The sequence below is a fragment of the Acanthopagrus latus genome, chromosome 17, assembly GCF_904848185.1.
Source record: "Acanthopagrus latus isolate v.2019 chromosome 17, fAcaLat1.1, whole genome shotgun sequence".
Classification (NCBI taxonomy): Eukaryota; Metazoa; Chordata; class Actinopteri; order Spariformes; family Sparidae; genus Acanthopagrus; species Acanthopagrus latus.
This window is the reverse complement of record NC_051055.1, coordinates 11,506,854-11,518,246: the sequence shown is the minus strand read 5'-3', so window position 1 is coordinate 11,518,246 and position 11,393 is coordinate 11,506,854. Positions and strand designations below refer to the sequence as shown.

General features: G+C 45.5%; 1 protein-coding gene across 3 annotated transcripts in view; it reads left to right on the top strand.

The window, feature by feature from the left end:
- Positions 1-2,876: 2,876 nt before the first annotated feature.
- Positions 2,877-11,393, top strand: part of grb10b (growth factor receptor-bound protein 10b) — a 73,386-nt gene continuing 64,869 nt past the window's right edge. For all 3 annotated transcript variants that reach the window (XM_037074268.1, XM_037074269.1, XM_037074267.1), the window contains exon 1: positions 2,877-3,667. The gene's annotated coding sequence lies outside the window, so the exon portion shown is untranslated. The remainder of the gene's footprint in view (positions 3,668-11,393) is intronic.

The following is an 11,393-nucleotide window of genomic DNA, read 5'->3' as shown; positions in this document are numbered from 1 at the left end:
TGAAAGACATGCCTGTGATTTCACCTTATTTACCCCCAAAGTTTGCATCTTCCCCTCTCAAATTAGACAAATGTTCAGCAGATGGTAGCGTGAACCTTGCCCTGGAAAGCATCACTCTGATGTGCCCTTGCCATTCCCAGCAGTGTGGCTGCCTGTAGACTGTGGTCATCCTGCTGTCCTTATGAAATATATTGCAACCTCTCTCTCTCTCTCTCTCTCTCTCTCTCTCTCTCTCTCTCTCTCCTTTGCTGCCACACCACAGATGAGCTACTATTCCGGGCAGCAGCTCATGGCCCTGACTCATCGCCATGTGGTCACAGAAAATGACTCTCACAGAACTTGAACCTAACCTTCATTCCTGATTCCTGAAACACAAGTCATTGTGCCCCCTCCATCTCCCCAGAAGCAATCGAACGCTGCAAATATCCACGCGAGTCGCAACGTTAACAGAGTCTTATAGAGAAAATCCCGGGTGGACTGCCATAAAACTTCACACATTTCACTGACTCACTCAATCACAAACAAATACTAGTGCTATCTTATATTGAGTGCAGGGTGCTCCCCAGCGCAAGGTAAATTGCTGCGCTTTCAGGGACTCGTTTCCCCAGATCTTTACTGACCAGTGCAGCGGGATGTTAAGTCAGTTTTAGCAGTGGAACGAGTTGGAGAGCATATCTTGGCTCTGTTGGCCGGAGAAGAATTCCCGCAGTGGACCACAGGCTCTTTTGTGGGTCAGAGTCCTTGCTCACTCTACAGCCATTCTAATCTGCCTTACAAATCTCCGAAGGGCGTGTGTGTGGGTGGGTGTGAGTGGTATTTTTGTTGTGAGTATGGTACGTGAGCTTGCGCCTGTGTTATGGTTCCAAACCATTCTAACCATACCGGCAACGTAAACAACCTCCGAATCAAGGATTACCAGAACATCGCACCACAAAATATGGATAATAAAAACAGAAATGAATCCTTTTAGGTTTGGCCCTGTGCCTTTACCAACCTTATTGGTAAGTGTTTATTTGTTGCCATAACAGTTCCACATGGAAACCTGACCTAACTAATAAAACGTTGAGCATTTAATCGTGCTTTGGATCACAGCAGACACTCAAATGGGGCTTTCTTTACTCCCAAGTTGAGTAATAAATTGAGAAAGTGTTGAACTCCCTTCTATGGCACACTCGCACTCACTATGAGACTCTTCAGTGAGGGCCATCCACCAACTGCCTCGGCTTATGTTACACAGCTTTGTTAGTCTCGCCCCGGCCGACTTATGAGTGATGGACAGCCACAGCGACTATCAGCGGGGGTTTGTATTGACTTTGTTTTTCTAATGTTGGCCGGTCTACCCTGTATCTTATCAATCAATCCACACAAAGGGCCTGTGTGATGCTGAATGTCTGATGAGGTGGAATCAACATAATATGTGTGTAGTTTATGTCTCAGTCTCACAGGGAGAGTGCTTCTGACACCACTATGACTGATGTGATGTGTATTTATGTGTCGGCCTGTGTGTGATGCACAATGTCTGCTCTTTTTTGGAGCGTATTTCGGTGTATACACCGAGGAGACGCAGTGTGAGCACCCTGTTGTCCTTATCCAGACACACACACACACACACACACACAGCTCAGGACTGATGACCTCGTGCACTTCAGACTCCCACGGCGTTTCCCTTCCAGTGAAGCTAAAATATCACAGGCGGTGTGAAAAATGAACTGTCATGTATGTGACAGTGCTGGTGGGTTCAATTCAAGTCAATGCCTGTGGTGCATGTCATTCCTCCGGGCTTTGTACAGGTGGTGGAAATCTTTGTACTTTTCTTACAGGTAGTTTTATATGGGCGCAGCCAGGTTATGTAGGAGGCCAAGTCGACTTTCAGACGGCTGATAGAATTCTGTGGCTTTGCTTTTTCCCCCCACCCTTCTGTAGAATGCGATTGCAAATGAAACAAGCATATTTTGGCTGTTTATAGCCCAATAACAACTGATTTTATGTGATGATTTTATGTCCACAAATACGCGATTAACATTGATGCAAATTTTGATGGGAAAAGAGAAGCGCTCGAAGTTGACTACAGACAAGGTGTAGGAACGATGCTCCTCTGCGTTAATGTTTTATTGACCTCTAACCTTATCAGTGACACATGAGCTGAACGCACACCTCTCGATGCTGCCCTCAGTCACATAAACATCCAAGGGTCTTACGCAATCACCCTCACAAGGCTCAGAGGGATAAACACAACCAGGGGAGGTGACTGTGGTGCAATGAGATTTGAACCCCAGCTGAGCAATAAACACACCTCCCAGTCACCGGTGTTTGAATTTCTGATCGTGCTTGTCGGAGCAGAGCGTCTAATTAAAAGTGAAGTGTTGTCACACGGCACAGCATAACAGTGTCGCCACCTCGGTTTACCATTTCAGTTTAACAGCCAGTAAGCACACACAGTCATTCGCCCTATTTATTAAAAAAAAAGAAAAACAAAAAAAAAAAACTTTTGCTGTATATTCTTTGTTTTAACAGTGTCACATGTATTGAAGGTATAGAGGTATAATCAGTGGGCAAAAATGAAGAAACAGAAAGATTTCTAATTATTATACAGGCCTACTATTAAGTTTCGCAACAAGAAACGAAAGCCATCATGAAGGAATGGCACATTTAGAATAAATGACCCTTAACTTTACAGTTATTTAACTGTAAACAAGCAACAAAATGCTTTAGTTTAGTTTAAATGTTTATGAACATCACTCGCAACTTTATAACGGTTCATAAAGCACTGTTGTTTGTTGCTGTTGTGAAGTAACGACAATCTAAAGCTGAATTATTAATACATTTACCATTCTTTTTAATGATGGCACTTAAAAAAGTGTGGTCTCAAACTTTTAACTGAGATCAAAACTTTACTGGTTGTTGTAGTTGTTGATAACACTATTTACAATACAACAGATCCACAGAAAGACAAACATGTAGCCCATTTAATGTTTAAAGTCAGTCTAAGCCATGAAATAAAGTCTTTTAATCGTTTTTATTGGTGCTGTGAATACATTGAGAGCCCCAAGTGAGGGCTGGAGAGAAATCATTTGCTGTCGAGCAGCTTCTTGCCTTCCATCAAAAACACTGTTTGAAGGGGCTTTTTCGAGACAACCACGCGATCATACAACCTGTGAAGAAACGTGCACAGTCACACACACACACACTCTGCAACATTTTTTTTTAATTCACACAAAGCTCTGTGCGTTTCTAACAGCGCCCGCTGAAGAGACAGCTCCTCAACAAAAAAAGAGCGGAATCCCGTGAACACGCCCTTATTCCCACAAGACGTGAACGCCGCATTAATCACCCCTCACTCGTGGGCGTGGTCTCGCCTGAAGAGGGAGGAGTTGTTTGTGTGCGCGTGTGTGTGTTTGTGTGCGTGTTGTGTGCGTGTGTCTGTGTGTGTCCTCCCTGGCCGCATGAGATGAGCTGCCTGCAGTCTTTGCAGCCACTGTTTTCGCCTCCACCTCCTCCTCCTCCTCCACCACCACCTCCTCTCCTTGCCTCTGTCTATCTGTCCAGTCCGGGAATGTTGACCACCGTGGCCTGATCCGCTGCTGCCGACTGTCCCTTCATCTCCACTGCCACTCTCCGTGTTTGTCTCTGACGGCCGTAGTCCTCCTCCAACTGCTCCGGCTGTGAGGTGAGTGCATGTTGCCGGGATGAAGACGCCGTTCTCGCGCCTCACCGGTTTGTGTGTCGCTCCCTCTCTCAATGCGTGTGTGTGTTTTAAAAGTCCACGGGGAGCGGTGGGCAGCGGGCGCGTGTGCTAAAAGTTTAATGTGCAGTTGTGATGACACGCGCTGTGCTGCGGTTTCGGGGAACACACGTGCGCACTGCGCGTACCCGTCTAGCGGGACCCCGGGTTCCGCGCTCTCCTCTGTGACAACCACTCATTGAACTCCGAGGACAAGTTTATTGTTGCAGTCGGGTCTGAATTAACTTGTGTGTGTGTGTGTGTGTGTGTGTGTGTGTGTGTGTGTGTGTGTGTGTGTGTGTGTTGTTTTCTCGTGTCCTCGTGGACAGGGGTTTAAAGCCGCGCGCTGCTCCGGGCTTCGTCTGCGTGCACCCCCCCTCCCCGAAGCTTTCCGGGTAGTTTGACTGATGGCGGGTCTGTCTCCGAACAGTATTTTGATCCCGACAGCCTGCCTTGTTTACAATTGCGTAACAGCAGTCTACAGTGGCCCATAGCCTACTTTCTATCCAGTAGGACTCCAGCTCCCCGCGTTGCGCCCCCACCCTCCCCGCCGCAACTCAATTCTGTGAGAGTTTCGCCAGTCTCGCCTTATCGTCTTATCCTTTTGGCAGCGTTTGCTTTGGGGGTGGGGTGGGGTTGGGTGGGGCGAGGGTTGGGGGGAGAAAGAGGCGTTTTCCCAGGGATACTCATGTAGCCCTACTGCAGTGGTTACCAAAGTGAGCTGCGAGGACCCCTAGGGGGGGGGTCTTTGGGTGGGTTCTAGGAGGGCCCAAGTAAGTTGTGTAGGAGCCATGGGGCGGCTGAACCACAGTGAAGTGGAAGAAGTTTTTGAATCGTGGAGCGGGACAGCAAAAAGTGCTACCAGTGCACTTGTTAAGCAAGTCTGTATCAGTGTCCCAGAGAGAGTGTGCTGGGAACGTCTCATCAGATTGGGCTGCAGGATGTGGAAATCTTAAGGGACCCCTCGCCTGTGAGAGATGCGGCTTTTCGCCCGAGCGCTGTAACCGTAGATGCACCACTCTGATCTCTGTCGTGCGCTGCTTTGTGACTGTCGGTTAAAAAAAAAAAAATCCCACAGCGGCTTGCATCGTCAAGTCAACGTTACAGTCTTTAGCCTCGGTTATACAGTGCCTCGAGAGGCTGCGTTCAGCGATGGTGGGGGTAAAGCGAGGAGGCGAGAGCCTGATCATTATCTGATCTAACTTAATGTGGAAACGTCTTGACATGGCAGCTCTTCGTAGAGGGTCCAATCCACCGTGTCATGTGGGCACTCTTCCAAATCAATTTCCTTATTGGCTGCATGTGGTCTCTGCAGAAAAGTTGCATAAGCACCCAAATTTATGATTCCGGGAGCTATCGACGTCGGCCCGTGTGTCAGGAATGCAGATGAGAGCTCTCACTGGGGAACGTGGAGCTAGACTGGAGGGATGCACATTGGCAAGACCTTCGCAGGCACTGTCAGTGCACATTTTAAAAGGGGAAAACCTGTTGAAATCTCGAGATAACAGCCTCTCCCGGTCAAAAAATGTAGGATAGGCCTAGATTTGGGTCTGTCAGATGCACAGGCAGAGCAATTGATCCTCCATTACCACAGGTGGAACCTGTGTGATAAAGGAAACACTAGATCAAACCAAGCTAAGCGTGGCTTGACGCTGTGTCCGACGGTGTTGAGCACATGTATGGTTGATTCACACTGGATGGATTGAAATCCTGTGTGCTTAAATGTAAATGCATCTTGCCAACCTTTAATATTCCACTCAACTTGGCAACACTGGAGCTCTTACACGCTGCACACATGCATGGCCCTTTGCATGTTAGCCTCCAGAGGGTGGCTGAACGCGAAGTAGCGCGATCATGTGACTGTCGCTGCCACATACAGTCCAAAAACACGCTATTGGGGTGTCTCTTAAAGCACGAGATTCTTCTGACATGCTCCCATTCATAACCAAAAGAGGATCTCTCTTTTCCTTGCCCTTGCCTATTATTTCCTGCTTTTTCTTTCATTTAATTATGTTGTGGTCACATCTCTGTGCACATGGCAACCTCTCTAGTTGCGGTTTCTTTCACCCCCTCAGCACCAGTCCTGCTATTTCAAGTCCATGCTCAGTAAGCACAGGCATGACGGGGCATGAACTCTGCAAGACGACAGGCTGCCAAGAGGCTGCTGACTGCACATATCGCACATAATTATACTTGGAATAAGCTATACTCAGCTTGCTCTTCGGACTTGTGTGTTTTTGTTTTTTGGAGAATCTAAAATGCACTTTTGGTTCTGTTGCTCATACCCCACTGGTTTTTGACAGAAATGCTGCACGCTTTGCAGTAATCACCCCAGAGATTTGTTGCATCAACCAAAACCTGAGCCTCACTTTTTAAACTTGAGCACTTTTCTTGGTTTACAAATGCACCCGACTCTTTGTGCATATAGTTTCAGCTGCCGTCCGTAGGGTGAAAAAACATATCCTATTAGCTGGTATTGGTGATATAAGAGCTTGTGGCCATGCTCTAGACAGCATTCCATTGGGTCTTGCGTCAGCCAGCAGTCATTCAGCACTGGTTAGTCTAGGCTTATGCACCGTTAATACCCCCTCCCTGATGTCATGACACCATTAACCCAAACCTGCTGGGGGACCAAAGCACAGTTCATGTCAGTTGACTGACTCTGCCTGGATCTAAAAGCAGACCAACTTCACCTTCTGAAGCAAAAAGCTCAGCTGAGCCTTCAGTGGTCAGAGAAGAGAGACTGTTATCTGTTTTTTTTCATGGCTAAAGTTTGTACTAAGTTGCATAATCTGTATAATTTCCAGAAACTTCTCTGTTAGCGTTGGGGTTCATGTTCGACATTGGCTTCAGTCACTATACTTGGCCTCAAAACAAGCTACAAGCCTTTGCATTCGGGCTGTATAAATTGCTTTTTAACCACAAGTTAACAGTTCCCATGACTAATGTGACCACTTACTGCTGACAGCACAGCCCAATTAATGTTTTATGTACCTGGTATCTCAGCTATAACAGCTGAGTAATCATGTTCTGCTTTGTAAGGAGTCATTTCTAAGAACTCAAACCCTTGCCAGAGGAAAAACTCTGTGGTATTATTCTTCTCTCCCCTCTTCCATACTGTAAATACGGACCTGTACAAACCTGATTCTCACCGCTTTCCACTTGTGACCTAAGGTGATGCAATGCTTGCTTGTCTAACCACCGAAGTGTACAGTGGATTGGGTTTCTCACTGTCTGGTGTTGGTCCAAATGTGGCTGAAACCCAAGCCTGCGTGAGAGGCAAGAATGTTGCCTTTGTTCTGTAGGTAACTGAACACCTGAGGGACCACATGCTCGCTCGGGCGGGCGCAGGTAACGTGGTGTGGATGCACAGGGATGCGCCGGACGAAACGATCCCTCTAATGCATATGTGCACCCTTTCTCCCCCTGTGCTCTCGTGTTCTGTTGCTTTTATTCCTGCATGTCTGTCGTCTCCCAGTTTATCTCCGTCTCTTTGTCCATCTGTCTACTCCATTGTCTTCCCCGCAGTCTCTTTCTTTAGCTAGCTCCTCTTTTCTCTTGGTTTCGCTGCCTTTATCTCTGTCTCCCTTGGTCGATCTCCCTCAGTTGATCTGTGTCTTGCCATACCAGCTGGAATCTGCAATACAAAATCAAAACAAACCATGGTTAGTTGGTTTTGGTTGATATACCGTATGGTTAAAAACAAAAAGAGCCTTTTTCCCCCTTCCGAGAAACATTTCCCAGTGTGAAACCTCAGAACAATACAGCCATTTTTCTGTGCTTGTACTATAGCGCAGCCCTAAACCTCATTCTGATGCCCTGTCATGCTCTGGTTAAGGCACTTTGGACAATGGATGTGTGTATTTTGTTTCATAATTGCATTTTTTTGTGCCCTCTGGTTTTCTAGTGTTATATTTAGACTTAGAAGTGATCAGGGCTTGTAATGATGCACTCTTGTACTTAGAAATGGGACTTAGGGTTTTTTTCAGTTTGTTAGCATTCCTAAGATCGAGTAAAACAAACCCTGTTCCCATTTCCTCTCAAGGGGTCACATAGAACTCCTGTGCTTTCCTTAGACAAGTTAAAGTTTTTACTGGCAAGGTTGGTTTTATTTGGGTTTACATGTTCGCTTTTGTCGAGGATGATAGTGATGGCCCTTGTGCAGACCTGATTATGGTTTCATCAGCTTCATGTAGACAGCGTTTTGTATTTTACAGCATCGGTCACATACACAAGTCATGTGCTACCAACAGGTGTAGTAAAGATGGTATCAAGAGGGGGCGAATCCATCTAATGTAGTCCTCTGGGGCCACCATTGCAGCCAACTTGTGCACAAGCACAATCGCTCCCAAGCTCCGTCCATTCATCGTTGCCATTGCATAAGACCAGTCCTCACCAAGCAGCCCAACGAAATCCTCATCCAATTAGGCACTGTCCATGTTTCCAAAAGGCCTTTCTCTCATAGACTGGTGCTATTCAGCCTCCCCCGGCATGACATCAGGCCCTCTCTTATAGCCCCACTTTACGCTGCTGCTCTCAAATAATGAAAGCTGCCAATTAATGACTAATCAACATGTGCAACAAGCACATCCAGTGAGGAGTGACTACCATCTAATCTGTTGATTAAAACAGAAGACAGAGATGCTCTGTTCAACTCTCTCCCCATCTTTCAGCGTCGCATAGCTGCAGCAAACAACAGCCAGCTCACCCACACACCCACAAGGCTCATAATTGGAATCATTTGCAATTTTCACTCTTTAGTTAGTGGAATATAAAAGTTTTGACCAGTCCTCGGTGTAAAACCATGCACTGCCTACAGTAAATTCTAACACTCGACCACTTTCAAACTCTTTATTAAATGATTGTATGTATTGTATGAGTTGTGTGAGAACAGGATTCTTCCTTTTTTGTAATGTAAGAAATTACATATACTATTTTCATGATAAAGCTCTATAATTTTGTAAGTTAAAGTACAACATTTTCATAGTTTTCTACAGAGGTGAAGGCTGGTGGTAATCAGCCCACAGCAACACAATACAACAGAGCCAGCCACTTATCTTTGCCACAATACCACTCCCTGTCTCACATACATTACATTTCTATAGGTCGCCCCACCATGGGAAGTTTTGATAACTCACAGCATCAAGCTAAATACTCTCACGTAAGGCGTCTGGCCAGTTTAAACATATACAGTAGAATAATTAACCTCGCCTCTCTAGGGGTGGGGTTACGGTAACTACATTCTCTTCAATGGGCTCTCCACAAGCCCCCAGACACTGAGCTGGACCCGTGCCAATTCTTGAATCAAGATGCTGTTTTGTTCTGGGCTGGAGCGGTGCAGGATGAGGGTAGGGGTCAGACAGGGGGGTTGGCACTGGGCGAGGGGTTTGGAGGAGAGGGAGGTGGCCAGGGCGTTGCAGTGTAGCATGGGTTAACGAGGTTTGGAGGCTTGGGTGAGTTTGGCGGGTGTGGTACTTGAGAGAGGGGTGTGACTGGTGTCAGGGACCTGTAGCATTTCTTTGTTTTACTAATCCTCACTTGGAAATCTAGGTTTAATAGGATGGATTATTTATTCTGCATCATTTGAGAAACAGTACATTGTGGTAGTCTTTAGTCAGACTTGCCCTGTGAGCCCAGTCTTTGGCTCATGGCATAAAAACTGAAGGGTAGATGGGTGAACCTTTAAAATCTGCAACAACAGATATTTTTGGACACTTTGAAATCATCTTTCTGGCCACCTGGTAGATATATTCACTTCAACTCACTGTTGTAGAGCTGCTAGTAGCAAACAAGGGGTTTATCAGATTATTTTTTCACTAAAACACACACAACTGATCCATTCTTTGCATTAAAATGTTGACTAGAACAACTTTAACTGTGTTTTCTTATACAACAAGACAACTAGTATAAGAGCCTTGGCACGTTCTGTCCTGTCACCAGGCCATCCTGTATCATCGTTAACAAGTCATTTATGATAACAATGATACATTATATTGATATAACGCTTTCACCTGTGGATTGTCTTAGAAGACAGGCTGCTTTCAACTGACTGTCAGCATGTGACCAAACATGAATCAGATTTATGGCTTGGATTGCACAGGGTCCTAAGCACCAGCTGCCCGCCAAATAGCCATCTGCTTAATGAAGGGACTTTTACTTCAGCCCACTGTTAACATCAACGCACTTTTCTCTTGGTCAAGACGCATTGCTTGTATGTTTGAACTCAATTACCAAAGTTCATTCCTGTTATATCAGATGAGTTCCCCTTTGCCTGTCATTTTTTAACCTGCTACTTTTGACGCCGGCCAAGACACTCCAAAATTTGGGATTTTTTTTTTTTATTCACCGCCAAGTGAAACTGTTAAAGGAATTACTATCAACAAGACAGTATCAGTGTTTCCCACATGTAGACTTTACTTGGGCAGGCTGCCCAGGTATAGTAACAGCCACCCAGGTATATTTGGCAACCAATTTAGTATTTTTTTTTCCTTTTACAATCTTCCTTTGCTCTACACTTGCTATTGACATTCACAAATGCTCTGTGGAGACCAGCCACAGTAGAAAAAAGAGATGTGCTCAGTGATTGCACCGATTCAATTCAATGTAGCCTTTCTTATGTGGTCGTTTTGTCAAAGCTTGTGAGCGCACTTGTTTTTTTTGGGAATGTCATTCATTACCAGAGAGACAGCAGATAGACCAACCCAAAGCATCAGTATTTGATGCGTTGGGACTAAGACTCAACAATCAGCTATCTTAAAAATAGGACCTACCAACCTAGCTAGCACACTAAGATATCAGTGTTTCTGTAAAGTAATGACGCTTTGGTTTAGTTCCTGGCCAGACTGACCAACTAGAGGTGTCAGCATTTAACGAGTCGGGAATGAGACTTAATCATCAACAAGCCTACAAGTTGGACCTTCAACAACAAGCACCCTACACATGCGCCTCACCTACTCTTGTGAAAACTGAATCACAGGTTGTTTTTTGCCCCCCCACAACGCTCTGTGGGAAACACTGGATGTGCTGTAACACAGGGACACCCTATATACACTCACTACTCCCTCTGGGTGCAGCAAAGGCTTGCTTAGGCCTTTGCCACTTCCATGATGTTAAATGATGTTAGACGTGTCCCGGCGGCACTGTCTGCCTCAGTGATGGGCTGGACAGTAGTGGGACTCCACAGATCTAACAGGAACTAACATGAATACAACGGCGTGGGACAAGTTTATTCTTGTGTAGTCCGCATCTTTGTCAAAAAGATAAATTTCACACATGAAAATACCTTAACCTTGTATGGATGTGTAAATGGGGCATCTTCCAGTAAACTATATGCAACACTCCAGAAAACATTCACATCAAGTGCAGTATCACAGTCATAAAAGTCAAGTGGCATTATACATTTAAATGTTCCATGATGTGACAGTCACACTATCACCGAGGCGCCAATGTCTTATCTTAAAGCATCTTCTTTGTATCCATCCCAATGGGGAATTACGTTAACTGTCACAGAAACAAGACATGATCCATAATGTTCCATCCACATTACTGAAGCCGATTCCCTTATTACCAATGATTCTTTTCAGATCAGGAGTTATGACTTACTCACAGCTTTGCATTCTGTCTTGGAATTCTCATAAAACTGTCCGTATAGATCACACAAATGTTCCTTGTG